General features: G+C 51.5%; 1 protein-coding gene across 4 annotated transcripts in view; it reads left to right on the top strand.

Annotated features, from left to right (window-relative positions):
• PTPRF (protein tyrosine phosphatase receptor type F) overlaps positions 1-27,948 on the top strand; it is a 746,312-nt gene that overhangs the window by 142,350 nt on the left and 576,014 nt on the right. For all 4 annotated transcript variants that reach the window (XM_085602951.1, XM_085602956.1, XM_085602955.1 and 1 more), the window contains exon 2: positions 16,967-17,091. The gene's annotated coding sequence lies outside the window, so the exon portion shown is untranslated. The remainder of the gene's footprint in view (positions 1-16,966; positions 17,092-27,948) is intronic.

Here is a 27,948-nt window from a genome sequence, read left to right as displayed (position 1 = left end):
TAATTGTTGTTTTTGTGGCATGTTTCGTCAAGGTGAGCTGGTGTTGGGGGTGGTTAGGTGGGGCAGAAAGCTAGTTTGTCCAATGGGCTTTTTGGGAGGTTTGGGCACTTCTGGGCTGTTTGTTGCAGCCAGAGATTCTTCTACAAACTTGAAGCACTTTCGGCAGCTAGCGCAAGCCTCCTCCATATCTCCCGCCCCATTATTTTCCAATTCTGTTTGTTTTTTCGTCATTGTGGTAATTGAGATATCTTTGTAATTTAGAGGTTAGCAATTTAAAGTCGTTTGCGCAGATCGGCTCATTTGGGCGCAGAGCGGATTGCTATTTTGATCTGGTTATAATGGCGCTCGGCGTTCATTAGAAGTGACACGGGTGAACTCCGGAGCCTCTGACGCGCTCTCGTCTTGGGGAGGGCTGGTGGGGGTGGAGGGGTGGGAGCGCGGCAGGATCCGCGACCGAACGTCCTTGGCTGCGGCGGTCCCGCGGGCTTCGCTTCTGTGGATGGCGCGGCCGGGGACCGACGTCTGCCTTTGGTGCAGTCGGAGGCGAAGAGGGAAGGAAGGGTTGAGGGGAGGGCATAGAGAGCAGGGATGAGGTGAAGGAGGGGGGATGAGGGTAGGATGAGGGAGTAGGGATGAGTGTGGGGATGGAGGGAAGAGTGAGGGAAGAGGTGAAGGAAGGAAGGATAGGAGAAGGATGAGTGAGCGGGAATAGAGGAAGGGATGAGGGAGCAGGGATGAGAAACTGGGGATGGAGGAAGGAGTGAGGGAAGAGGTGAAGGAGGAAGGGATGGAGGAATGGGTGAGGGTAAGACTAAGCGAGCAGGGATGAGGGAGGAGTGAGGGAGGAGGTGGAGGAGGAAGGGGTGAGGGTAGGATGAGAGAGCAGGTATGAGGGAGCAGGGATGAGAGTGCAGGCATGGAGGGAAGAGTGAGGGAAAGAGTGAAGGAAGGAAGGATGAGAGAAGGATGAGGGAGCGGGAATAGAGGAAGGGGTGCGGGAGCAGGGATGAGGGACTAGGGATGGAAGAAAGAGTGAGGGAAGAGGTGAAGAAGGAAGGGATGGAGGGAGGGCAAAGGGAGCAGAGATGAGGGAGCAGAAATGGAGTAAGGGATGAGAGCGGGAAAGATGAGATAGAGGTGGGTGCGGGGATGGAAGAGGGACGGGCAAAGGAGGCAGGGATGAGGAGTGCGTCTAGAGGAAGGAGTGAGGTAAGAGAGGAAGGGATGAGGCAGCAGGAATGGAGGAAGGAGTGAGGGAAGAGGTGAAGAAGGAAGAGATGACGGAAGGATGAGAGAACGGGAATGATGGGAGAGGCGAGGAAAAGGATGTTGGAGGAAGGGATGAGAGCGGGAAGGATATGAGAGCGCTGGATGAGAGAGCAGGGATCGAAGAAGCGATGAGAGTGGGGATGAGGGAAGGAGGAGAGAGGGAATAAGGGACCAGGAACGATGAGAGCACAGGATGAAGGAGCAGGGATAGAAGAAGGGATGAGAATACAGGGATGGAGGAAGGAATGAGGGAGTGAGGATGATTGAACAGGAATGAGGGAGTGAGATGGAACAAGGGATGACAGGAGGGATGGAGGAAGAAATGAGGGAGTGGTGGTGCAGGAGGGGAGGAATGAGGGGAGCAGAGGGAAGGGATAAGTGAACGGGGATGAGGGGAGGGATAAGTGAGGGGGTGAAGAATGGGGTGGGTGAGGGCAGAGATGAGTGAGCGTGGACAAGGTAAGGGGTTAGTGATCCTGAATTAGTGAAGAGACGAGTGGGTGGGGGATGAAGGAAGAGATTAGGAAGGGTGGAGGGTAGGAATTAGGGGTGGGTGGACATCTCATAATTTCACACAGCAAAGTTACATAAAAACTTAGCAAGATCCTGAGGAGATTAGCACCGGTAGTGCGAGTACTGCTGACAAATCAGCGCGAACGGCAGTATGAGTTTCGCAGGAGCACGCATCCATTCAAGTTGATTTTGCTGCCGCTCGAGTAGAAAATCTACTTGAGCATCAGCAAATCTACTCGAGAAGCAGTCCTCTGACTGCTACCGCCCGTACTCAAGTGTCAGCAAATCTACTCGAGAAGCAGCCTTCTGACTGCTACCGCTCGTACTAGAGTGTCAGCAAATCTACTCAAGAAGCAGCCCCCTGACTGTCAATGCCTGTACTCGAGCGTCAGCAAATCTACTCGAGAAGCAGCCCTCTGACTGCTACCGCCCGTACTCTACCATCAGCAAATCTACTCGAGTCGCAGCCCTCTGACTGCTTTCGCCCGTACGTGAGTGTCAGTAAATCTACTCAAGAAGCAGCCTTCTGATGGCTACCACCCATACTCGCACGTCAGCAAATCTATTCGAGAAGCAGCCCTCTGACTGCTACCGCCCGTACTTGAGTGTCAGCAAATCTACTCGAGAAGCAGCCCTCTGACTGGTACCGCCCACTTTAGAAAATCACACTAGGGGACGCCAAATCTTGCGGGCAGCAAATCCACTATTCGTCGATTGGCAGAATTTGACCGGAACTCCACGTTACAAGAGAAACGCTGAGTCATTCAATTCTGCCAATTATTCTGCCTTTCCTTCCGCTGGTAGTACTGAGAACATTGATGTGAGTGGGGATGAGGGATGGAGCGAATGAGCAAAGACGAGAGAACGAATGAGAGCACTGGTGAGGGAATGGACGAGTGTGCAGGGATGAGGGGATGGAGCGAGTGAGCAAAGATGAGACAAGGAATGAGAGCACTGGTGAGGGAACGGACGAGTGTGCAGGGATGAGAGGATGGAGCGAGTGATCAAAGATGAGACAAGGAATGAGAGCACTGGTGAGGGAAAGGACGAGTGTGCAGGGATGAGGGGATGGAGCGAGTGAGCAAAGACAAGAGAAGGAATGAGAGCACTGGTGAGGGAAAGGACGAGTGTGCAGGGATGAGGGGATGGAGCGAGTGAGCAAAGATGAGAGAAGGAATGAGAGCACTGGTGAGGGAAAGGACGAGTGTGCAGGGATGAGAGGATGGAGCGAGTGAGCAAAGACAAGAGAAGGAATGAGAGCACTGGTGAGGGAAAGGGACGAGTGTGCAGGGATGAGAGGATGGAGCGAGTGAGCAAAGACAAGAGAAGGAATGAGAGCACTGGTGAGGGAAAGGGACGAGTGTGCAGGGATGAGGGGATGGAGCGAGTGAGCAAAGATGAGACAAGGAATGAGAGCACTGGTGAGGGAATGGGACGAGTGTGCAGGGATGAGAGGATGGAGCGAGTGAGCAAAGACAAGAGAAGGAATGAGAGCACTGGTGAGGGAAAGGGACGAGTGTGCAGGGATGAGGGGATGGAGCGAGTGAGCAAAGATGAGACAAGGAATGAGAGCACTGGTGAGGGAATGGGACGAGTGTGCAGGGATGAGAGGATGGAGCGAGTGAGCAAAGACAAGAGAAGGAATGAGAGCACTGGTGAGGGAAAGGACGAGTGTGCAGGGATGAGGGGATGGAGCGAGTGAGAAAAGACGAGACAAGAAATGAGAGCACTGGTGAGGGAAGGGACGAGTGTGCAGGGATGAGGGGATGGAGCGAGTGAGCAAAGATGAGACAAGGAATGAGAGCACAGGTGAGGGAAAGGACGAGTGTGCAGGGATGAGGGGATGGAGCGAGTGAGCAAAGATGAGACAAGGAATGAGAGCACTGGTGAGGGAAAGGACGAGTGTGCAGGGATGAGGGGATGGAGCGAGTGAGCAAAGATGAGACAAGGAATGAGAGCACTGGTGAGGGAAAGGACGAGTGTGCAGGGATGAGGGGATGGAGCGAGTGAGCAAAGATGAGACAAGGAATGAGAGCACTGGTGAGGGAAAGGACGAGTGTGCAGGGATGAGGGGATGGAGCGAGTGAGCAAAGATGAGAGAAGGAATGAGAGCACTGGTGAGGGAAAGGACGCGTGTGCAGGGATGAGGGGATGGAGCGAGTGAGCAAAGATGAGAGAAGGAATGAGAGCAATGGTCAGGGAAAGGACGAGTGTGCAGGGATGAGGGGATGGAGCGAGTGAGCAAAGATGAGACAAGGAATGAGAGCACTGGTGAGGGAAAGGACGAGTGTGCAGGGATGAGGGGATGGAGCGAGTGAGCAAAGATGAGAGAAGGAATGAGAGCACTGGTGAGGGAAAGGACGAGTGTGCAGGGATGAGGGATGAACGGGTGAGCAAAGACAAGAGAAGGAATGAGAGCACTGGTGAGGGAAAGGACGAGTGTGCAGGGATGAGGGGATGAATGAGTGAGCAAAGACGAGAGAAGGAATGAGAGCAATGGTGAGGGAAAGGACGAGTGTGCATGGATGAGGGGATGAATGAGTGAGCAAAGATGAGAGAAGGAATGAGAGCACTGGTGAGGGAAAGGACGAGTGTGCATGGATGAGGGGATGAATGAGTGAGCAAAGATGAGAGAAGGAATGAGAGCACTGGTGAGGGAAAGGACGAGTGTGCATGGATGAGGGGATGAATGAGTGAGCAAAGATGAGAGAAGGAATGAGAGCACTGGTGAGGGAAAGGACGAGTGTGCATGGATGAGGGGATGAATGAGTGAGCAAAGATGAGAGAAGGAATGAGAGCACTGGTGAGGGAAAGGACGAGTGTGCAGGGATGAGGGGATGAACGAGTGAGCAAAGATGAGAGAAGGAATGAGAGCACTGGTGAGGGAAAGGACGAGTGTGCATGGATGAGGGGATGAACGAGTGAGGAAAGACGAGAGAAGGAATGAGAGCACTGGTGAGGGAAAGGACGAGTGTGCAGGGATGAGGGGATGAACGAGTGACTAAAGATGAGAGAAGGAATGAGAGCACTGGTGAGGGAAAGGACGAGTGTGCAGGGATGAGGGGATGGAGCGAGTGAGGAAAGACGAGAGAAGGAATGAGAGCACTGGTGAGGGAAAGGACGAGTGTGCAGGGATGAGGGGATGAACGAGTGAGGAAAGACGAGAGAAGGAATGAGAGCACTGGTGAGGAAAAGGACGAGTGTGCAGGGATGAGGGGATGAACGAGTGAGCAAAGATGAGAGAAGGAATGAGAGCACTGGTGAGGGAAAGGACGAGTGTGCAGGGATGAGAGGATGAACGAGTGTGTGAGAATGAGTTAAAAGATGAGAGGACGAAGACGAGGGAAGAGAAAAGTGAGCACAGATGTGCCAGCGTTAAGTGAGGGGAGGAGAAAGAAGGTGTAAGTGTTGCATTTTAGTGGGATGGGTGGAAGCAAAAGTGCAGTGAGTTGTCGTGGAAGCGGGTTCGGGGTGCATGGCATGTAGCGCTACGTGAAATAAATAGGCGCAGACATGAGAGTGTTGTGGAGAAAAGGACGGACAAAATACATAGGTTATATTCTGGGAGGGTTCCCAGATACCCTGTAACCTAGCAATGCCGAATCTTCTCCGACCGTGTGCGCATCCCTCCGACCGTGTGCGCATCCCTCCGACCGTGTGCGCATCCCTCCGACCGTGTGCGTGAACGCACAGATCTCCACCTGTCGAGGTGGCCACTGCCTGAGGTGGCTGCTCAGAACCTTTCCCGTGCGCACTGACCTGGGCTTCAAGGCAGTGCGAAGGCGGATATCAAACACAGTATAACAGACACATCATCTCACCCCATGACGCCACAGTCCAGCCATCACAAGGTCTTCAGACAATCACGGATTGTTTGCAGGAATTGGCAGCGGCCGCACGCGCTGTGTTTTAGCTGCCGATGCCAGCAGTTTTTAAACACTACAGTGTAGCAGGGGCACAGCAGTGCCAGCTGCCTACGCTCTGTGTGGGACAATCGGATCTTGTACAGGCTGCGTCTTGAGGGCTTGGAGACACTCCGTTCTTTGGGGAGCGTCCCTGTTTACCCCCAGCCAGAGAATCGCTGGGGGTCTACAGTGCATCTTTGGGGTGCAGCACCCTTTCCATACCCAGCTGGGATTCAAGGTAGTTACCGGGGTTTGCTAAGCCCAGCAATATTTGACCAAAAGTTAGTTAAAGTCCCAAAAATTGGCATTCAAGAAGGTTTCCGGGGCAACTGAAACTTTTGGGGAGAGTTTGTTCCAGGTCGAGGGGGGTCCAGATTCCCGTGGCTTGTTCTCATATGGGGCTCCCAGATAGACAACAATGGCAAAGATGTTCACGCAGCGTGGTTGTGCACAATGTTTTGTGTACACCTGGGGCACTGGGACCTTGTGCTGAGAGGGTGATGGGCTCTCTTCATGAACCATCATCTCAGAGGTGGCACGTGTGTACCAGAATCTCTGGGGCCTGGTTCAACGGGAAGCCCTGGGGTACCCAGGTATTGAATTGAATTGAATTTGCGATTTATATAGCGCATGGCTGCCCGGAAGCGTCCCAGCGCTGTGATTGTAGACAAAGGTATACCAAACTTTGATATTCCATAAATCACAACCATGAATGTATATCGGTTCAAAGTTTGGTCCTCGGGCTGGGGGCTGCCTCTTGGGAAAAGGTTGTGGGCATTTCAGAACATATGAACCACCGCCTGAACTTCCACCAACCACCCAGAGAACTTCGCTCTGCCCCCCGCGCCCTCCCACAGACTCTGCATCTGCCAAAGCCTCAACGGAGGCCGTTCCTTCTCCTACCTCACCGCCAAGTCCTGCAACAGCCTCCCCTCCACCTCCGGACATTCCCCTCGCTGGCGGACTTCAGGAAGAGACTCAAATCCTGGATCTTCGACTGAGTTCAGCAGCCTAGTGCCTGGATATCCTCACGGGTGATTAGCAGCGCTCTACAAATACTTACTGATTGATTGACAGGTTAGCCTCTAACGGCTCTCACAAAGTTCAGGAGCTGAAATTGGTACCCTATTAGTGGGTGCTGGACATTGATGCGGCTCCAGGTGGGACTCACTTGGACACTTGAAACATGCCCAGAGACTCTTAGTTGGGGGAGCAAAAGCCTCCAGTTTGAAACTAGCTCGATTTCTGGCATGTGCTGTGGAAGGAGCGACCAAGGGGGGTGCTACACGAAGCCTCCTGTGGCTGCGGAATCATACTCGACTTGCACCAGTGCTTGCGGGTGGTGGGCGTCAGCACTCGTTTTCGGGGACTTGGATTTATGCATCTGACTTTGTACCAGAGTAAAAGGCACCAAAGGGGAAAGGAAGGAGGAGGACAAAGAGGAAAACAGAGAGAGAGGGAGGAATCAGGGATGAAACCAAACCACCAAGAGTGAGCTGAAGAGAACAGGAAGTGTAGGCGATGGAAGCCAGAGGCATGAGGTGGAATCAAGACATGGCCGCCTCTGACGCTCCTCTTTGGTGGCACTCAGCAGTTTCCACAGCCAGCTGCCAGGGCACTTCTTCCTTCTCAGTGGTGTTGTTATTGTTGCAGTTGATGATTATTTTCTGAGTGGAGCACTGGGGCAGAAGCGCCTGTTTACCAGGCAGTGACGACCTCCGGCTGCTCACCTTTTCTTCGTCATCCTACATGCTGTTTTGTCTTGCTTGTGCGGACTTCACTGTCTCGGGCTGAGGAGAGCGGGCGTACTGGCTTCACTGTCTAAGCCAAAGCGAGTGTGTATACTGGTGCTGGTGTCACTGTCTCGGATGAGGTGAGCGGGCACTGGTGCTGGTGTCACTGTCTCGGATGAGGTGAGCGGGCACTGGTGCTGGTGTCACTGTCTCGGATGAGGTGAGCGGGCACTGGTGCTGGTGTCACTGTCTCGGATGAGGTGAGTGGCGTCCTGGTGCTGGCTTCACTGTCTCGGATGAGGTGAGTGGCGTCCTGGTGCTGGCGTCACTGTCTCGGATGAGGTGAGTGGCGTCCTGGTGCTGGCTTCACTGGCTCAGGCGAGCGAGCGTACTTCTGCTGGCTTCACCTTCCCGGGTTGAGGGGAGCCAGTGTACTGGTGCCAGCTTCACTGGCTCAGGCTGAGAAAAGCCTGAGTACTGGTGCTGGATTCACTGTCTAGGCCGAGACAAGCGGGCGTACTGGTGCCAGCTTCACTGCTTGGATGAGGCGAGTGGCGTACTGGTGCCGGCTTCACTGCTTGGATGAGGCGAGTGGCATACTGGTGCCGGCTTCACTGCTTGGATGAGGCGAGTGGCGTACTGGTGCCGGCTTCACTGCTTGGATGAGGCGAGTGGCGTACTGGTGCCGGCTTCACTGCTTGGATGAGGCGAGTGGCGTACTGGTGCCAGCTTCACTGCTTGGATGAGGCGAGTGGCATACTGGTGCCGGCTTCACTGCTTGGATGAGGCGAGTGGCGTACTGGTGCCGGCTTCACTGCTTGGATGAGGCGAGTGGCGTACTGGTGCCAGCTTCACTGCTTGGATGAGGCGAGTGGCGTACTGGTGCCGGCTTCACTGCTTGGATGAGGCGAGTGGCATACTGGTGCCGGCTTCACTGCTTGGATGAGGCGAGTGGCGTACTGGTGCCGGCTTCACTGCTTGGATGAGGCGAGTGGCGTACTGGTGCTGGATTCACTGTCTAGGCCGAGACAAGCGGGCGTACTGGTGCCGGCTTCACTGCTTGGATGAGGCGAGTGGCATACTGGTGCCGGCTTCACTGCTTGGATGAGGCGAGTGGCGTACTGGTGCCAGCTTCACTGCTTGGATGAGGCGAGTGGCATACTGGTGCCGGCTTCACTGCTTGGATGAGGCGAGTGGCGTACTGGTGCCGGCTTCACTGCTTGGATGAGGCGAGTGGCGTACTGGTGCCGGCTTCACTGCTTGGATGAGGCGAGTGGCGTACTGGTGCCGGCTTCACTGCTTGGATGAGGCGAGTGGCGTACTGGTGCCAGCTTCACTGCTTGGATGAGGCGAGTGGCGTACTGGTGCCAGCTTCACTGCTTGGATGAGGCGAGTGGCGTACTGGTGCCGGCTTCACTGCTTGGATGAGGCGAGTGGCATACTGGTGCCGGCTTCACTGCTTGGATGAGGCGAGTGGCGTACTGGTGCCGGCTTCACTGCTTGGATGAGGCGAGTGGCGTACTGGTGCCAGCTTCACTGCTTGGATGAGGCGAGTGGCATACTGGTGCCGGCTTCACTGCTTGGATGAGGCGAGTGGCGTACTGGTGCCGGCTTCACTGCTTGGATGAGGCGAGTGGCGTACTGGTGCCGGCTTCACTGCTTGGATGAGGCGAGTGGCGTACTGGTGCCGGCTTCACTGCTTGGATGAGGCGAGTGGCATACTGGTGCCGGCTTCACTGCTTGGATGAGGCAAGTGGCGTACCGGTGCCGGCTTCACTGCTTGGATGAGGCGAGTGGCGTACTGGTTTTGATTAGAGCAGTGGTTCCCAAACTGTCCGCCGTGGCTCCCTGGGGAGCCGTCAAACCTAGCCAGGGGAGCCGCGCACCAAGCACTTTCCTGCATTTAATGTTGAAGGGCCTTTTGGCTTCAGTTAAACTAATTAGACTTGAACACATGATACTGAGGATTTGTAAGTGACATGCCAGAAACTGTAAACGTAGTGCTTAATTGATGGCATGTCAAAGGAGATGAACTCCATATTTCACTGGATCCACACATTCCAACACTCCCAAAGTAAGCAGAAGATGCCTGGTTAATTGTGTTAGACTCGTTAATAGATTCAGTTTTTTTTCAGATGCATTTTACACCAATGCAATTTATCAGGAAAGTACAGCTGGCCTGTCTATTAAACACACTAAGTATTATTAGGTATTGGCATTTGTACTCGAATCATAGGTACTTCCAGTACACATTTCTTTCAGTACACACACATTTCCAGACAGGCCTGCTTTCTCCTTCGGCACTGGGAAGTAAAACACCATATATGGCATAATGCCAACATTTGGAAGCACGGAAGAGGGACGTCAAAAAAAAAACAAAATCAGAGGAATTAATTTTACTTGCATTGATTTTGAGGCAATTTTAGGGAGGAGACAGCAAAAATAAAACTGGATACAGTTTAAAAAATCGTGAGTCACCCTGCTGAGACAGGTGTCTTGGCACGTATGACATGGGTACAAATGGAAGTGCATGCTAACATTCTTCAAGCGCACAAACAATACAAAAGTTTGAGAGTGTACTCTATAAAATCATGGGGGAAGAAGTGTAACCAGGAATATTTTATTAGAGGTGCCGCCTTAGTACTATTCAAAAAACAACCTGCGCATACGATTATAAAACCTTCATCAGCTTCATCCGAATTATTTTCAGGGAGAAAAATGCAAGCTCTCCAGAGGCCAAGCTTACATCCACCCCACCCTCCAAAAAAAGTAACAGTTGGGAGCCACGGGCAATGGCCAATGGGCGAAGGGAGCTGCAGATCAAAAAAGTTTGGGAACCACTGGATTAGAGTGTTAGTTTTGAAAGTGCGGATGCTGTACTTCAGTGACTAGAGCCTTGTGTGAAGCTGACACCTATAGGGAGATGTGCCTGTGATGTCACTTCTAGAGCGTTGCATCCTGTTGGGAGTGGGTGCCTGTATGGAGAAGACCCTTTTGTAAAGATGTCAAGTTTTTGAGCTGACACCTATCAGAAGATGGCTCCTGTAGGAAAAAGGCACCTGTGAGAAGAAGTTATCTGTGGGGAGGTGACACCTGTGAGCAGATGACCCCACTATGGAGAATGCCTTGGTATAAAGATGTAATCTGTAGGAGGGTGAAACCTGTGTGAAGACGGCTCCTGTAGGGAGAAGTCCCTTGTGTAAGGATGGTGCCTGTAGGGAGGTGAGACCTGTGAGAAGATTGGTCTTCTGGGCAGAAGACCATTGTGTAAACATGGCACCTGTAGGAAGGTTTGACATGTGAGAAGATTGCTACTCTAGTGGGAAGACCCTTGTGTAAACATAGCACCTGTAGAAAGCTGAGACTTTTGAGAAGATTGGTCCTCCGCTGAGGAAATCCTTGTGTAAACATGGCACCTGTAGCGAGGTGATACATGTGAGAAGATTGGTCCTATTGGGAGAAAACCCTTGTGTAAACATGGCACCTGTAGGGAAGTGATACCTGTAAGAAGATTGCTATGTTAGTGAGAAGACCCTTGTGTAAACATAGCACCTGTAGGGAGGTAAGACCAGTGAGAAGATTGGTCCTCTGCTGAGAAAATCCTTATGTGAACATGGCACCTGTAAGGAGGTGAGACCTGTGAGAAGTTTGATCCTATGGGGAGAAGAACCTTGTGTAAACAGGGCCCCTGTAGGGAGGTGACACCTGTGAGAAGATGACTCCTCTATGAAGTAGGCCTTAGTGTTTTTGAAATCTGAAGGGAGGCGAGACCTGTGAGACTCCTTTAGGGTGAACACCCTTGTGTAAGGATGGCACCTGTAGGGAGGTCAGACCTGGGGAAACATTGGTCCTCTCGGGAGAAGACCCGTGTGTAAACAAGGCACCGGTAAGGAGTGAGACCTGTGAAAAGATTGGTCCTCAGGGTAGAAGACCCGTGTGTAAGGATGGCACCTGTAGGGAATTGACACCTGTGAGAAGATTGCTACTCTAAGGAGAAGGACACTGTGCAAACATGGCACTTGTATAGAGGTGACACCTATGAGACGATTGCTACTCCAAGGAGAAGACACTTGTGTAAACATGGCACTGGTAGGGAGGTGAGACCTGAGAGATGGCTCCTCCAGGCAGAAGACCCTTGTGTAAACATGGCACATGTAGGGAGGTGAGACCTGTGAGATGGCTCCTCTAGGCAGAAGATCCTTGTGTAAACATGGCACCTGTAGGGAGGTGAGACCTGAGAGATGGCTCCTCCAGGCAGAAGACCCTTGTGTAAACATAGCACCTGTAGGGTGGTGAGGCCCATGAGAACATTGTTCCTCTGGGGAGAAGACCCTGTGTAAACATAGCACCTGTAGGGAGGTGAGACCTGTGAGATGGCTCCTCTAGGCAGAAGACCCTTGTGTAAACACAGCACTTGTAGGGAGGTGGGACCTGTGAGATGGCTCCTCTAGGCAGAAGACCCTTGTGTAACATTGGTCCTCTGGGGAGAAGACCTGTGTGTAAACATGGCACCTGTAGGGAGGTGAGACCTCTGAGATGACTCCTCTAGGCAGGAGGCCCATGTGTAAACATGGCACCTGTAGGGAGGCGAGACCTGTGAGATGGCTCCTCTAGGCAGGAGGCCCATGTGTAAACATGGCACCTGTAGGGAGGTGAGACCTGTAAGAACATTGGACCTCTGGGGAGAAGACCTGTGTGTAAACATGGCACCTGTAGGGAGATGACACCTGTGAGATGGCTCCTCTAGGCAGGAGGCCCATGTGTAAACATGGCACTTGTAGGGAGGTGACACCTGTGAGATGGCTCCTCTAGGCAGGATGCCCATGTGTAAACATGGCACCTGTAGGGAGGTGAGACCTGTGAGATGGCTCCTCTAGGCAGGATGCCCATGTGTAAACATGGCACCTGTAGGGAGGTGAGACCTGTGAGATGGCTCCTCTAGGCAGGAGGCCCATGTGTAAACATGGCACCTGTAGGGAGGTGAGACCTGTGAGATGGCTCCTCTAGGCAGGAGGCCCATGTGTAAACATGGCACCTGTAGGGAGGTGAGACCTGTGAGATGGCTCCTCTAGGCAGAATGCCCTAATGTACAGATGAAACCTGTCGAGAGGTTGACACATGTGAGAAGATGGACCCCTGTATAAGGACGACATCTACAGGGAGATTGTGCCTGTGGGAAGCTCGGATCTGCAGTGAGATGGCATAATCCAGGAGATACCGTCCACAGGGGCGTGGCACGTGCCGCCCCACACAGTCCCTTCTCAGCACGTGGCTGTGCTGCTTAAAAATATTAAGAAGAGCCTAAGTCATAAAAGATATAAGAAGCTTTAGAAATCCTGGAAGCGCAGAGTACCTGCCAAGAGCGCTGGTACCCATGGCAACCGTGAAACCTGCAGTCTTGAAAGTGTTGTTGTATTGTTCTGTTTGTTATGGAGTTTTAATGTACTGCACCGGCTGCACTGGTGTGCGTCAGCCCTCACCTGCAGCACCCATGCATTACAGCACTGGAAACCCGTGCCCTGATCTGTAGCTGCACTTCAGTCCTGACATGCAACACTGGTGCAGTCCTTGATCTGTCAGTGCATCTCAGTCCTGACCCGCAACACCTCAGCCCTCACCTGCAGCACCGGTGCATTCCAGTGCAGGAAACCCGCATCCTGATCTGTCGCTGCACTTCAGTCCTGACATGCAACACCGGTGCAGTCCAGTGCAGGAAACCCGCACTGTGATCTGTCAGTGCATCTCAGTCCTGACCCGCAACACCTCAGCCCTCACCTGCAGCACTGGTGCATTCCAGCACAGGAAACCTGCACTGTGATCTGTCAGTGCACCTCAGCCCTCACCTGCAGCACTGGTGCATTCCAGCACAGGAAACCTGCACTGTGATCTGTCAGTGCACCTCAGCCCTCACCTGCAGCACTGGTGCATTCCAGCACATGAAACCTGCACGGTGATCTGTCAGTGCATCTCAGTCCTGACCCGCAACACCTCAGCCCTCACCTGCAGCACTGGTGCATTCCAGCACAGGAAACCTGCACTGTGATCTGTCAGTGCACCTCAGCCCTCACCTGCAGCACTGGTGCATTCCAGCACAGGAAACCTGCACTGTGATCTGTCAGTGCACCTCAGCCCTCACCTGCAGCACTGGTGCATTCCAGCACAGGAAACCTGCACGGTGATCTGTCAGTGCATCTCAGTCCTGACCCGCAACACCTCAGCCCTCACCTGCATCACTGGTGCAGTCCAGTGCAGGAAACTTGCACTATTATCTGTTAGTGCGTGCACCTCTGTTCTCCCCTGCAGCTCCCCTGTAGTCCAGCAGAGGAAACCGGCACCGTGATCTGTCAGTGCACCTCAGCCCTCACCTGCAGCACCCCTGCATTCCAGCGCAGGAAACCCGCACCCTAATCTGTTGGTGCACATCAGCCCTCACCTGCAGCACCGATGCAGTCCAGTGCAGGAAACCAGCACCGTGATCTGTCAGTGCACCTCAGTCCTGACATGCAACACCGGTGCAGTCCAGTGCAGGAAACCCGCACTGTGATCTGTCAGTGCATCTCAGTCCTGACCCGCAACACCTCAGCCCTCACCTGCAGCACTGGTGCATTCCAGCACAGGAAACCTGCACTGTGATCTGTCAGTGCACGTCAGCCCTCACCTGCAGCACTGGTGCATTCCAGCACAGGAAACCTGCACTGTGATCTGTCAGTGCACCTCAGCCCTCACCTGCAGCACTGGTGCATTCCAGCACAGGAAACCTGCACGGTGATCTGTCAGTGCATCTCAGTCCTGACCCGCAACACCTCAGCCCTCACCTGCAGCACTGGTGCAGTCCAGTGCAGGACACTTGCACTATTATCTGTTAGTGCGTGCACCTCTGTTCTCCCCTGCAGCTCCCCTGTAGTCCAGCAGAGGAAACCGGCACCGTGATCTGTCAGTGCACCTCAGCCCTCACCTGCAGCACCCCTGCATTCCAGCGCAGGAAACCCGCACCCTAATCTGTTGGTGCACATCAGCCCTCACCTGCAGCACCGATGCAGTCCAGTGCAGGAAACCAGCACCGTGATCTGTCAGTGCACCTCAGTCCTGACCTGCGGCACCGGTGCATTCCAGTGCAGGAAATGCACACCCTGATCTGTCTGTGGATGTCACTGTCCTCACCTGCAGCACCGGTGCAGTCCAGCGCAGCTAACCCGTACCCTGATCCGTCGGTGCACCTTAGTCATCACCTGCAGCACCCCTGCTTTCCAGTGCAGGAAACCCGCACTGTGATCTGTCAGTGCACCTCAGCCCTCACCTGCAGCACTGGTGAATTCCAGTGCAGGAAACCCGCACTGTGATCTGTCAGTGCACATCAGTCCTCACCTGCAGCACCCCTGCATTCCAGCACAGGAAACCCGCACTGTGTTCTGTCAGTGCACTTCAGCCCTCACCTGCAGCACTGGTGCATTCCAGTGCAGGAAACCCGCATATTGATCTGTCAGTGCACTTCAGTCCTGACCTGCAGCACTGGTGCATTCCAGTGCAGGAAACCCGCACTGTGATCTGTCAGTGCACTTCAGTCCTCACCTGCAGCACCCCTGCATTCTAGCGCAGGAAACCCGCACCCTGACCTGTCGGTGCGCCTCAGCCCTGATCTTCAGTGCCCCCTGCCGATACACCGCACTGAGAGCTGCCAGAACTCCTGCTGCTTCAAGGGAGACACTTTCTCATCAACAGATCTAGGTTTTCTGACGCCCCTCGGTTTCAGAAGCAACATATGGAGGATGGCCACTGTGTGTGTGCACAATCTCTCTGCAACATGGTTCCCTCTTCATGAACTTCAATTTCCAACATGTGCCTTTTACATGATGAAGCGCCACGAAATGGATTTATGTTTACAGATTCTTTGCAGAAGTCTGACATGAACTTCATTGATCGGCAATGCTTAGTATTAGCTGCGTGTGTGCACTAATGCAACACACTGAACACGCGCAAGCCTGGAAACGGAGGCCACACTCGCCGTGCACCCCATCGTTCACTCACAGCCTGAGGCCTGCATAGGTGTACATACTGTGGCTTCAGGGGTAACCACAGCACAGGTCTCAGTTGCCCTCTGCAGCCACCATTACTGGTGTCACAGCCACTTGTGCTCCAGATGCCAGTCTACAAATGTTGTTACGTTATGTTATGCTTTATCGATTTGTATAGCGCATTAATCACCTGAGAGGGTATCCAGGCGCTTGGGCAGGTGTGTGGGTGTGAGCCAGGTCTTCAGCTTCTTGCAGAACTCAAGAAGTGTGGAGAAGGCTCTGATGTGTGCAAGGGGGTCGTTCCATGTCTTGGATGGGATGTAGGAGAGTGATCGGCCCCCAGTTTTGCTCTTGTGGATGCGGGTAATGTGTGTGAGTGAGAGTGAGGCAGAGGGCAGGTGTCTGGCGGGTTGGTGAAAGTGTATGCGACTGTTCAGGTATTCTGGTCCATTGTTGTGCAGGGCTTTGTATGTGTGCGTGAGAAGTTTGAATTGACTGTACTTGTGAATGGGGACCTAGTAAAGCTTCCTGAGGTGCGGCGTGCGAGATAGAGTACGAGTCTTACAGCTGCGTTCGGGATGGTCCAGAGTCTGCCAGGAGCTGTTTGGGGATTCCGGCATAGAGAGTGTTGCAGGGGTCCAGCCTGCTGGTGATGAGTGCTTGCATGATGGTCCTTCCGGCGTTTTGAGGCCGCCATATTCATATCTTTCGTAGCCTGCATAGGATTTGGAAGCGAACTTGAGCCGTCATGTCAATGTGTGAATTTTGAGGTACATTGTGAAATGTGGTAAAGGTAGGAACTTACCAACCGATGGCCTGTGTGTGGCCCTCAGCACTATAACTAAAAATTATACAGTGTAGTGTAATGTACAGTGAATTTGTAGCGAGCTGCTTATCACCCGTGAAAGTATGCACACCTGACTCGTTGAAAGTATGGACACCTGACTCGTTGAAAGTAGGCCTGTGTGTGACGCTGGGCTTGAGTACAGGCAGGTTCGATGGTCCCGCAAGAAGACGAGTTGAATAAATAGGTCTCCAGCTTCTTGCAGAATTCGAGTGAGGAGGAGGCCTGATGTGTTGCGTGGGTCGTTCCAGGTAGTGGATGCTTGGTAGGAGCATGATCGACCTCCCGGTCTGCTTCTGTGGATGGCCGGTGTGTATGTGAGTGAGAGTGATGCTGGCGGAAGTGAAGCCTGTGATTGAGATATGCGGCTCCCGTGACTTGAATGCATGTATGTGAAGTCTGAACTAGCAGCACTTTTGGATGTGGTGTCCGCGGAGATCTCTGGGGAGAGGTGTGATGTGGGATTGGTGCATCAGCTCCGAGGTGTCATCATTGCACACTCACTTGTGTATTTTAACTAACATTTGATTCATGAGTGATATATATATATATATTGTTTACTTCTTATGGGCAGAGCCTGGTTCTCTCTCATATGATTGGTCAATGGACCTGCTTTGTCGCGTGTATGTCTACTGCGTGTCATTTTCATCCTCTTTTGCTCATTGTACGTTTTCCTCTTTACCCCTACAGGCTCACGGTGGTCCCTGGAAAGTCGTCTGCTGACAACACCACAGGGGAGCGACCTCTCACGGATGAGCCCTAGTGGTGACCTGTAAACAAGGCCGGACACACGGACATTCCACGCACCAGCTGTGGTAGGTACATGCCTCTGGCCTGATCTGAGATTAGAGCTCTGCTGGTGTGCGTTGTACACCAAGAGATATCATTAGGTTTCAGTGCATCACCGAGTTGTGTTGGACTTGCTTGGTGTGTGTTGTTGTACGCCTCATGGATATTGTAAGTTTCAGTGCGACTCTGAGTTGTGTTGGACTTGCTTGGTGTGTGTTGTTGTACGCGGAGCGATATCTTAAGGTTCAGTGCCTCACCGAGTTGTGTTGGACTTTCTTGGTGTGTGTCGTTGTACGCGGAGCGATATCTTAAGGTTCAGTGCCTCACCGAGTTGTGTTGGACTTGCTTTGTGTGTGGTACTGTACCCTGGATGGATATCGTAGGTAACAGTTTGTGTTAAACGATGGCTCCATTTCGTAGCGCGTAACAGAGAGTGACGGTCTGTTATCCAGTGAGATCATTCGATAGCAGACCACTACTGTCTGCTATCTGCCATCACATGGCTTCATTTAATAGCAGTTAGTGGACATTGACTGCCTGCTATCCAGTGGTGCCATTTTTTAGCGGACACTAACAGGCGCTGCTGCTCCAATAGCCCAACCCCTTAGCCAAGCATTTGTATCACAGCCGTCTCCCATCTCCTGCGGTCCTTACACATCGCGCTCATCGGTAAGATCCGCATACATCTTGTTTTAAGTCCTAGAGACATTGACTGATACAAAAGTATAATAATGAAGTTAACTTATATTTAAGCATGCTCCAATCAAGAAACATCTCTAACAATCTCTAAATCAACCACTCTTTGAGGTTCTAATAATGATCCGTGACACTGAGTGCAGGACTTTGAACCCAGGTCCATTGCTTGAGGTTCAGATTCGCTCTCCTTGTCCTGGTGATGATCAGCTACTTAAATCAATGGGTCGAAACACCGACGACATACAAGTGGCCACCATACTCAGTTGAGAGTCAATTACACTGATTGGTTAGGTCAGGTGCCTGGCTGTAGGACCACCACTTGTGTATGTTGTTGGGCTTGAATCATTTTTATCCGAATTATTCATGCACTGTTTTTTTATATAATAATATATTTGCACTGAGCACTGTTACATCTGCATTTTCTTTTTTTCTTTTTTATTATTATCTTAATTCAGAACTTTGCTTCATAATGAGATTTTATTTTAAGGACAGTCGAGGACAACACACACAGAGTTGCCCAGATGTTACCAAATTCTTCTAACAAATATCCAGACCAGTTGCCTTTGCCAGAGCTTGTTTTGGTCAGAGCACAGGAACTCCTGCACATTGTGTGCTCTGTATTAAAGGTCTGAGGTTCAACAAAAGCAGAGTGTGTTTGGACAGTGATGCTCCCTGAAGGGGTTTTCATGTCTGGATCCCAATGAGCGGTTTCCCTCTCAGGTCCTATGGGTACCTGTCAGCGCATCAGTCTGGGCCAGTCTGCTTCTTATATGTTGGTTTGGTCTTTCCTGTTGTTGCTTTCAATGCCCATCCTATTTGTGGATGTTTTGCATCCAACTCTCACGTTTTAAGCATCTGAATTTTAGATACAAACGTTAGTCTTTTCTTCAGGGTTTTTCGATTCGTTTACAACCGTGCACTCGAAACGAGCCCCCCCTTCCCAGGGTTGGCAGTTCTGTGAATCAAGTCTAAGGGAGATTAATCCATTGGCTCAGGATCACACAGTGGCTCTAACTCGGGTCTGCTGGTTCTTGTGAATAGCTTAGCCAGCGGGCCATATTTCCAGAAATGATTTTTAGGACTGTCTGATTCTTTAATTACTGAGTGTTTAAAGCCTGCTTCTCTGCTGGAGGGTGGAGTGTGGGGGTGGGGGGTGGGGGGTCGGGGGTCTCGTGCTCTGTTTGATGGCAGGTTTCGTTTAATCAACAAACGCATTGGTCATGCTTAGATGCCTAATATTTCGTGCAAAAGGAAAGCAGGAACTCGTTTTCACTGCCAATCTTCCCAGTAATGACGTCCCTGCTAGCCTAAGCCTTCCCAGTAATGACGTCCCTGCTAGCCTAAGCCTTCCCAGTAATGACGTCCCTGCTAGCCTAAGCCTTCCCAGTAATGACGTCCCTGCTAGCCTAAGCCTTCCCAGTAATGACGTCCCTGCTAGCCTAAACCTTCCTGGTAATGACGTCCCTGCTAGCCTTTCTAGTAATGTCGTCCCTGCTAGCCTTCCCAGTAATTACGTCCCTACTAGCCTAAGCCTCCCAGTAATGACGTCCCTGCTAGCCTTTCTAGTAATGACGTCCCTGCTAGCCTTCCCAGTAATGACGTCCCTGCTAGCCTAATCCTTCCCAGTTATGACGTCCCTGCTAGCCTTTCCAGTAATGACGTCCCTGCTAGCCTAAGCCTTCTCAGTAATGACGTCCCTGCTAGCCTTTCTAGTAATGACGTCCCTGCTAGCCTTTCTAGTAATGACGTCCCTGCTAGCCTTCCCAGTAATGACGTCCCTGCCAGCCTAATCCTTCCCAGTTATGACGTCCCTGCTAGCCTTTCCAGTAATGACGTCCCTGCTAGCCTTCCCAGCAATGACGTCCCTGCTAGCCTTCCCAGCAATGACGTCCCTGCTAGCCTTCCCAGTAATGACGTCCCTGCTAGCCTTCCCAGTAATGAATTCCCTGCTAGCCTTCCCAGAAATGACGTCCCTGCTAGCCTTCCCAGTAATGACGTCCCTGCTAGCCTAAGCCTTTCCAGTAGTGACGTCCCGGCTAGCCTTTCCAGTAATGACTTCCTTGCTAGCCTTCCCAGTAATGACGTCACTTCTAGCCTTCCCAGTAATGACGTCCCTGCTAGCCTTCCCAGTAATGACGTCCCTGCTGCAATCCGATGCGCGGCAGGCTTCTTCCCTTTGAGGGGTCCAGAGACCATCAGAGGAAAGGCCCTGGGGCTGCGACCTGGTGAAACCAGGATCATTCGTCCACCCGGACCTTTCTTGGACATTTGACTATATGAACCACAAAACGCATGAAAAGTTGGTTTAACGTCTCGGGGGAAGTGCTGGAATGGGTTTGATGCTTCCTAAATGAGCAAGGGCAGCAGACACCCTAAGACCAACACATCTCAGATCGCACCACGCTGGACAAAAGGACCCATCATGGCTCTCTCTCACCTCTCTTTTTAAGTTTAATATAAATACATGTGTAAATGTATTAAGTGCAGCTAATCACTTGTGGGGCATTCAAGCGCTGTCCATGCGCACGGGAAGATTAAGTGGATTTCTCAGAATCACAGGATGTTAAGCTGACGCCGAGACTCGAACAAGCACCCCGAGGACCTGAGTCAACAGCTCTGACTGCTACGCCACATCCTCAAATATCTCATCCTCCCCACCAGCTCAACTGACAGGACACAGAGGACTCTGGTCAGGTGAATGCTGTCTACAGCTCAGTGTCTGGCTGATGTACCGAGAAACGTCACAGGGGTGACCATCATGAGACCACAATGAGGGATTGTCTTCCAGCAGCCAGAACTGGCTTAAAAAGTGATCAAACTGAGATCTTGGTCACAGATTTAAGCATCGTGCCCCCGGGTAGGAGCTGGCCTCAAAGTACGTGAACCACCAACACAGGTGAAATCTGTGTTCTGCAAAAAAGCCAAACATCAACGGTGGACCTTACTAACCGCACTTCACACACAGTTCCAATCAAATAGAGCCTGATGCACTTCATATCCAGTACCAGCCGTTGTGTGATACCGCTGCCAAGCAGAACCCAATTTGAAACAAAATGGAATGGTGCACCCATAAGTATAAGTCCACAAATCTTTGGTTTTGTAAAAAAGTATTGTTCTTTTATTTCCTTCTCATGTAATGCATAAAATCCATCAAAAGAACACTGAGTCAACGTGTTTCGTTCAAAAAGACATTTGAACTTCATCAGGGCTTTCGTGTCTTAACAATCATTAAATTCCTGATTCCACAGATTGATTTAGCAATGTCCATGTTCATTGGCTGTGTCTGACAAAATACACTGCAGTAATGTCCATGGTCCTGGACCAAGTCTGGCAAGGACACATGCTCATGATAAAGATTTGAGATTGATCCAGTATTGAATGGGGCGGTAGTGTCCCCCAGTTGATACGTGAATCGGCATCAAAGGGTGCATGTTCGCCTCACATCTTTAATGCCTTCTGAAGTGTAATTTCCCTGACATGCCCAATGGATATGGATATTGCTAAATCAGTCTGTGGAATCAGGAATTTCATGATTATTAAGACGCAAAAGCCCTGATAAAGTTCAAATGTCTTTTTGAAAGAAACATGCTGGCTGGATATTCTTTTGATGGATTTTATCCATTTTATGAGAATTAAATAAAATAATATTTTTTATAAAAGCAAAGATTTGTGGACTTATATATCTCTTGGGCACCGTTCCATTTTCTTTGGAATCTGTGTTCTGTTCAAGTCACCGCTGTCCTGCACAGGTCAGTGTGAAATTTGCATATGATCCATCACAAATGTGCCCAAAGTAAACAATTGAACCCTGCCAATGACTGAAGCTGGCCGTGATGAGGTGCAGACTTCAAACCTCACTTGGCATCATACGTAAATAGATCAAAAAGATCTGCACAAAAACTACACCAAACACAAACCTGAGCCTTCCAGATCTTTTATGATCTGAGGGGAAAAGATCGTGGATCTTCCACAAGATCTCACCTGATCTGGCAAAGCAAGGATCACCAGGTCCAACACAGAGCCATGGACCTGCCATGGAAAGCGATTAACAGAACAGACTCTGCATACCTGTTGAATCTCTGTGTGAATAGGAGTCCGGCTGAGCAGAGGTGTCTTGTAGGTATGAGGAAGTTTATGCAGTTGTTGAGGTATGTCAGGCCAAAGTTGTGTCAGGCTTTGTAAGTGTGTTTGAGAAGTTTGACAAGGGCTCATTTGTGGACTTGGAGCCTGTGGAGCTCTTTGAGGTGTGGGATGATGTGAGTGCGGGGGGCGGAGGTTGAGGGTCAGCCCGGCTGCTGAGTTTTGCATAGTGTGGAGTCTTCTGGTCAGTTGAGTGTTGATTCCAGCATGGAGTGCGTTGCGGTACTCCAGCTTGCAGGCAATGAAGGCTTGGGTGGCGGTTCTGCAAGTGTTGGTCGGGAGCCATTTGAACAGAAGGGCCGCCACTCCTACTCCTACCTCGGTATTGCCATCGAGCCCACCTTGCAACCTGCCCCTTCCAGGACGTGTTGCACATATCACCGCGTGCTCTTTTTTTTTTAGCTTGATTTCCTGGTTTATTTTTTTTATTATTTCTCTGTTATTTAGAAAGTTTTACTTTGAATTTCTAGTGTTACCACATATGATGTGTGTCTTATTGTTTGTTGTGCCTGGAAGCTGGAGCCCTGGCATTTGTTTTCTGCATTGTAAACAAGCATACGTCTCATCACTGAATTGAGCACTTACGTGTGTAACATGAGTGCCAAGGTCGTTCAGTTTGTGGTGTGCTGCACAAGTGGGGAATATTCTAGAAACAGTCCTGAGTTAAGCTTCTAGTGGCAACTCCCATAAGTGGCCCTAGAGCAGCGCCACTTATCCTCTGTCTGGGGGAAACTAATCAATATTAGTAGATTAATAAAGTGGGTATAAACAAAGAAGACAAAGGGGACATTGAAAACGAAGCAGGGAGCAGTGCAAGTGCGGGGTAAAGAGAATATAGTATGTGCAAAAGAATTTAAAGAATATATATATTTGTGAATTAGATAAAATATTCAATCATACGGGTATTTGCTTGTTTCTGTATTTTTGTGTATTGTTTCGCAGGTCAAATCACTGAATCTGCGTGGGCCGGGGTTCCTGGATTCATATCATGAGTCAGTGGGGGTGGAGGGGGGGTGGATGGGGGAGGGGTTTCCCAGATTCGAATAATGATTGACTGGGGGTCCCCAGATTCCAGTATTGCTTAAGTGGGGGGTCCTCACAAGTTGTGAACCACTGCCCCTAGTGGCCTGTACTGTCGCCCAAACCCCCCTTTCAGTGTCACTAATTTGCTGGTTGGGCTGATCTCGTTTTATGATTAATTTAGACCTTGTCGTCTCTTGTTTATTTGGGTAATTGCCTAAGTGAACCACTGTTTTGGTACAATATAGTTTATTATCCCAGGTTCTCTGAAAATTGTGGGGTGGCCCTTGTTGTGTAATGCATTGTCAGTAACGGGGTATTCTTCACCTAGAGTTTGCCCTCTGGGTGCATAATATGGGTTTGGGCGGTAGGGAGGCTGGCTCCCGTCCTGGGTCAGCTGGTGTGCAGTGAGGAGGACTTTAAAGGGTGTTCGTCCCCCACCTCTCTATCTCCGGCAGCTCCAGTTCAGGAAGGGCCATAAGACCTCGCTCTTCGGATGACCCAAGCACTCAACGGAGCCCCCCCCCCCCCCCCCCCCCCAGCGCCTTGAGACCCTCACGGGTGAGTCATTGCACTTCACCAACCCCTGATTGATCGATCAGTAGCCAGTGAAGTGCTTCGGGGGTGGGGGTGACCTGGTCTGGTGGGGATAATCAAACCCTCCGGCCTCACTGTGCCTTGAGGCAGAGGGTGAGGCTCGGTAGTGGCGTCGATGAACCCCTCAGACCGGGCAGTGCCTCAAAGCAACACTTTGGAAATGTAGTGTCTGGAAGCAGGAGGCGAGACTCATGAGGCACTGTGATGGCACTGAAGAATCCCTGAAACCCCAAGTGCCTTACGGCAGGAGATGAGGTGGGCGTGGCCCTGTGGTGGCTCTGAGGTGCACCTTTATGCGTGTATGTGATATCTGTATAGCGTCAATTTACCCAAAAAGGCGTCGGAGCTAGTAGTGCCTCAAAGCAGGAGCGAGGCTGACGCAGCGCGGTGGCGACACTGATGAGTCCTCTGAGACTCGACGTGCCTGGAGGCAGGCAGTGCTGCTTGCGTGGCGCTGTAATGGTGAGGACGAACACGCTGCTAAGTGTGTGATATTCCGGGTCTGCCACAGGAGGCCCAGCTCAGCGGGAGCCCGCCCGCGCGTTGCGCTCCCAATTAAACACATGGAAAACCTGGTAAATGTTTCAGAAGCACTAATTGGGTCACGGAATAAAGGGCTGAAATCCTGGAGGAGCGCGCGCTCTACCCTTTTTACATCATTTTCACTATTTTTCGATATATCCTTATAAATCCGGCTCAGTAATGCTGCGTTGCTCAGGCCTGCAGTCTGCCTGCTTCCTCCAGTGTGCATCTCGCCTTCTCAAGCCTGCGCCTGGGCCGGGTGCGCACAGTGTATGGTGCGTGTTATCCGTCTTTGGCTGTCTGATATCGCCTCTCAGTATTTGGTGTCTGATATCACCCGTCCGTCTTTGGGTGTCTGATCTTACCTCTCAGCATGTGGGTGTTTATATCACCTGTCGTCATTTGTATGTCTGATATCAACTGTCGGTGTTTGGGTGTCTGATATCACCTGCCGTTGTTTGACTGCTGTCAAATGTCACTGTTTGGTGTCACCCGTTGGTGTTTGATTATGAGCAGTTAGTTTCCGTGTGTCTGATATCACCTGTCGGTGTTTGGGTGTCTGATATCACCTGTCGGTGTTTGGGTGTCTGATTTCACCTGTCAGTGTGTATGTGTCTGATATCACCTGCCGTTGTTTGACTGCTGTCAGATGTCACTGTTTGGTGTCACCCGTTGGTGTTTGATTATGAGCTGTTAGTTTCCGTGTGTCTGATATCATCTGTCAGTGTTTGGGTGTCTGATATCACCTGTCAGTGTCTGGGTGTCTGATTTTACCTGTTGGTGTTGAGGGGGGAGAAGTCCAGGGAATAAGACTGGGTGGGCGAGGTAGGAGACTTAGGTTTAAAGTGGCGGCGAGTCGCAGTGGTCAAGATTTTGAGCTTGGGCGACAGCTATCCATATGGGAGGGATCGGTTGAGGAAGAAGTCTTTGAGCTGCCTTTAGAATTTTAAGAGGTAGGGGGTAGGGGGTAGGGGGTAGTCCTGATATCACAGTCACATGAGGGCGGGCCATGAGCGTCCACAGAAGGAGGCTCATCACTGGACTCCAACAACATCCCGCAGCTGGAATTGATGGCATATAACTGCAAAATGTAATGGGACCATTCTGCAAGGGAAATTGGAATGGCCTCGGCCTTAGTTCTAGTGTCACAGGACTCTGCTATCAGTGACCAGTATTTACGCGAGTCACCAGAAAAAGCGGCTTCTCTCAACTTGATCTATTTCTGGTCCGCCTCCCTCCTCCGTTCAGACACCGTCAGTCTAGTTCTCAGCAGCTTCAATCGACTCATTTCCCTTTGCCTCAATAGCAGCGACTGCTTAAATTGTTTCTTACTAGTGAGCTTATATCACAGCTTACCTTCTTTACCTCCCATGAGATAACTACAGGGGATTTAACACTAGCAGTAGGGCATCCGCTGTCATCCGTCATTGTTTGGGCATCTGCTGTCACCCGTCAGTTTTTGGGCATCTGCTGTCACCCGTCAGTGTTTGGGTATTTGCAGTCACCCGTCAGTGTTTGGGTATCTGCTGTCACCCGTCAGTGTTTGGGTATCTGTTGTCACCCGTCAGTTTTTGGGTATCTGTGGTCACCCGTCAGTGTTTGGGTATTTGCAGTCACCCGTCAGTGTTTGGGTATCTGTTGTCACCCGTCAGTGTTTGGGTATTTGCAGTCACCCGTCAGTGTTTGGGTATCTGTTGTCACCCGTCAGTGTTTGGGTATCTGCTGTCACCCGTCAGTGTTTGGGTATCTGTTGTCACCAGTCAGTTTTTGGGTATTTGCAGTCACCCGTCAGTGTTTGGGTATCTGCTGTCACCGTCAGTGTTTGGGTATCTGCTGTCAACCGTCAGTGTTTGGGTATCTGTTGTCACCCGTCAGTGTTTGGGTATCTGCTGTCACCCATCAGTGTTTGGGTATCTGCTGTCACCCGTCGGTATTTGGGTATCTGCTGTCACCCAGCTCTATTTGGGTGTCCACTACCTGTCTGTATTTGGGTATCTGCTGTCACCCGTCAGTGTTTGGGTATATGCTGTTAGCTGTCCAAGTTTGGTATCTGCTGTCACCCGTCTCTATTTGGATGTCTGCTGTTACCCGTCTCTATTTGGGTGTCTACTGTCACCCATCAGTGTTTGGTTATCTGCTGTCACCTGTCCAAGTTTGGGTATCTGTTGTCACCCGTCTCTATTTGGGTGTCTGCTGTCACCCGTCAGTGTTTGGGTGTCTGCTGTCACCCATCAGTGTTTGGGTATCTGCTGTCATCTGTCAATGTTTGGGTGTCTGCTGTCACCCATCAGTGTTTGGGTATCTGCTGTCACCCATCAGTGTTTGGGTGTCTGCTGTCACCCATCAGTATTTGTGTCTGCTGTCACCCATCAGCATTTGTGTGTCTGCTGTCACCTGTCTCTATTTCTGTGTCTGCTGTCACCTCTCTGTGTTTGGGTATCTGCTGTCCCCCTTTTGGTGTCTATTACCGGTCAGTATTTGTATGCCTGTTGTCACTAGTCGGTATTTGGGTGTCTGCTGTCATCTGTCAGTATTTGGATGTCTTCTGTCATCCATCACTATTTGAGTGTCTGCTATCACCTGTCAGTTATTGGGTGTCTATTACCTGTCAGTATTTGTGTGTGCACTGTCACTAGTCCGTGTTTGGGTGTCTATTACCTGTCGGCATTTGAGTGTCTGCTGTCACCAGTCACTGTTGAGTGCTTGCTGTCACTTGTCAGTTCGTGGGTGTCTCTTACCTGTCGGTATGTGAGTGTCTGCTGTCACTAGTCAGTGTTGGGTGTCTGCGGTCTCCCACCGGTGCCTGGGTGTCTGATACCATGCAGTTCTGGTCTCCCTGGCATGTTGTCCTTTCAGTGTTACCTGTGCCCAGGGTGACTGCAGGGATTCTCCTGTGCCTTAGCTGGAGGGGAAGCCCTGTGTTCCACGTGTGATTAGTTCTTTAGAGCTGTTGTGAGCAGGAGTTCAGTCTTTGATGGGTGAGCTTCAGCTAGCTGCTGGTGTCCCACGTCACTTCCTGTGTCCTCCAGCTCCAGTCTGTTGGACGCTCACCTCTCCTCAGCCCACATGTCCATTGATCACCCTCTCTGCTCATGTCTCTTGTCTCCATCGCTCCCTCTTTCCTCCTCTCTTTTCATCTGTCCCTCCTTTCTCTATCCAGTATCCTCACCCCTCCCCCACCACTCCCTCCTTTCTCTATCCCCCATGTTGCCACCCTCTCTCTTCACTTTCCCTCTTCTATGTGTCCCCCCACCGCCTGTCGCACCCCCACCCTACCCCAATCACCGTCCCCTCCTCCCACAGCACTCCCTCCCTACCCACAGCACTGCCTCCCCTCCAAATTCACCCCTTCTCTTCCCGTCCGTCTCCTGTCTCTGGCTCGTCGTGCCCTGCTGTTCCCCCTCCCATCCCTGCCCCCTGTGCCCCCCCCCCCCCCCCCTCTCCAGCCTGTGTGGGGCTGGTTACCGCTCTACAGCTTCGGAAATGCTATTCAACCGCTTCTAAAGGAGCCGAACAAACGAGGCGGCTGGGGGCCTGGGGAGGGGCGGGGGCTCCGGGCCTCGTGCTTTGGACTATCTCGCTGGTTGCCATAGTGGCCCGTGTGTTTGGCTTCACACCGCTCTCGGCTCGGAGGTGCCGGGGGAACAGGCCTCCTCTGAGACCCGGCCCCGCGCAGGCAGAGCGCCGCCGCCCTTTTAAATAAAATCTCTCATTTCCCAGGTATGTTGTTCGCAGATAATCCCCTCCGCTTCTCTCTTTCCTTGCAAGCCACGCACAGGCCTCGCAGTTATTTCTTTTTAACAATTTAAGCCGTTTTACATACTGTATTTTGCAGGGATTCTTCTGTGTGCAGGCATTTGCCATCTCGTGAGGACGCAAGGGTTGACCCTCTGCAGCCTGCATGGGGG

Source organism: Triturus cristatus, chromosome 4_2, assembly GCF_964204655.1.
Source record: "Triturus cristatus chromosome 4_2, aTriCri1.1, whole genome shotgun sequence".
NCBI lineage: Eukaryota > Metazoa > Chordata > Amphibia > Caudata > Salamandridae > Triturus > Triturus cristatus.
This window is presented reverse-complemented; position numbering and strand designations above follow the sequence as displayed.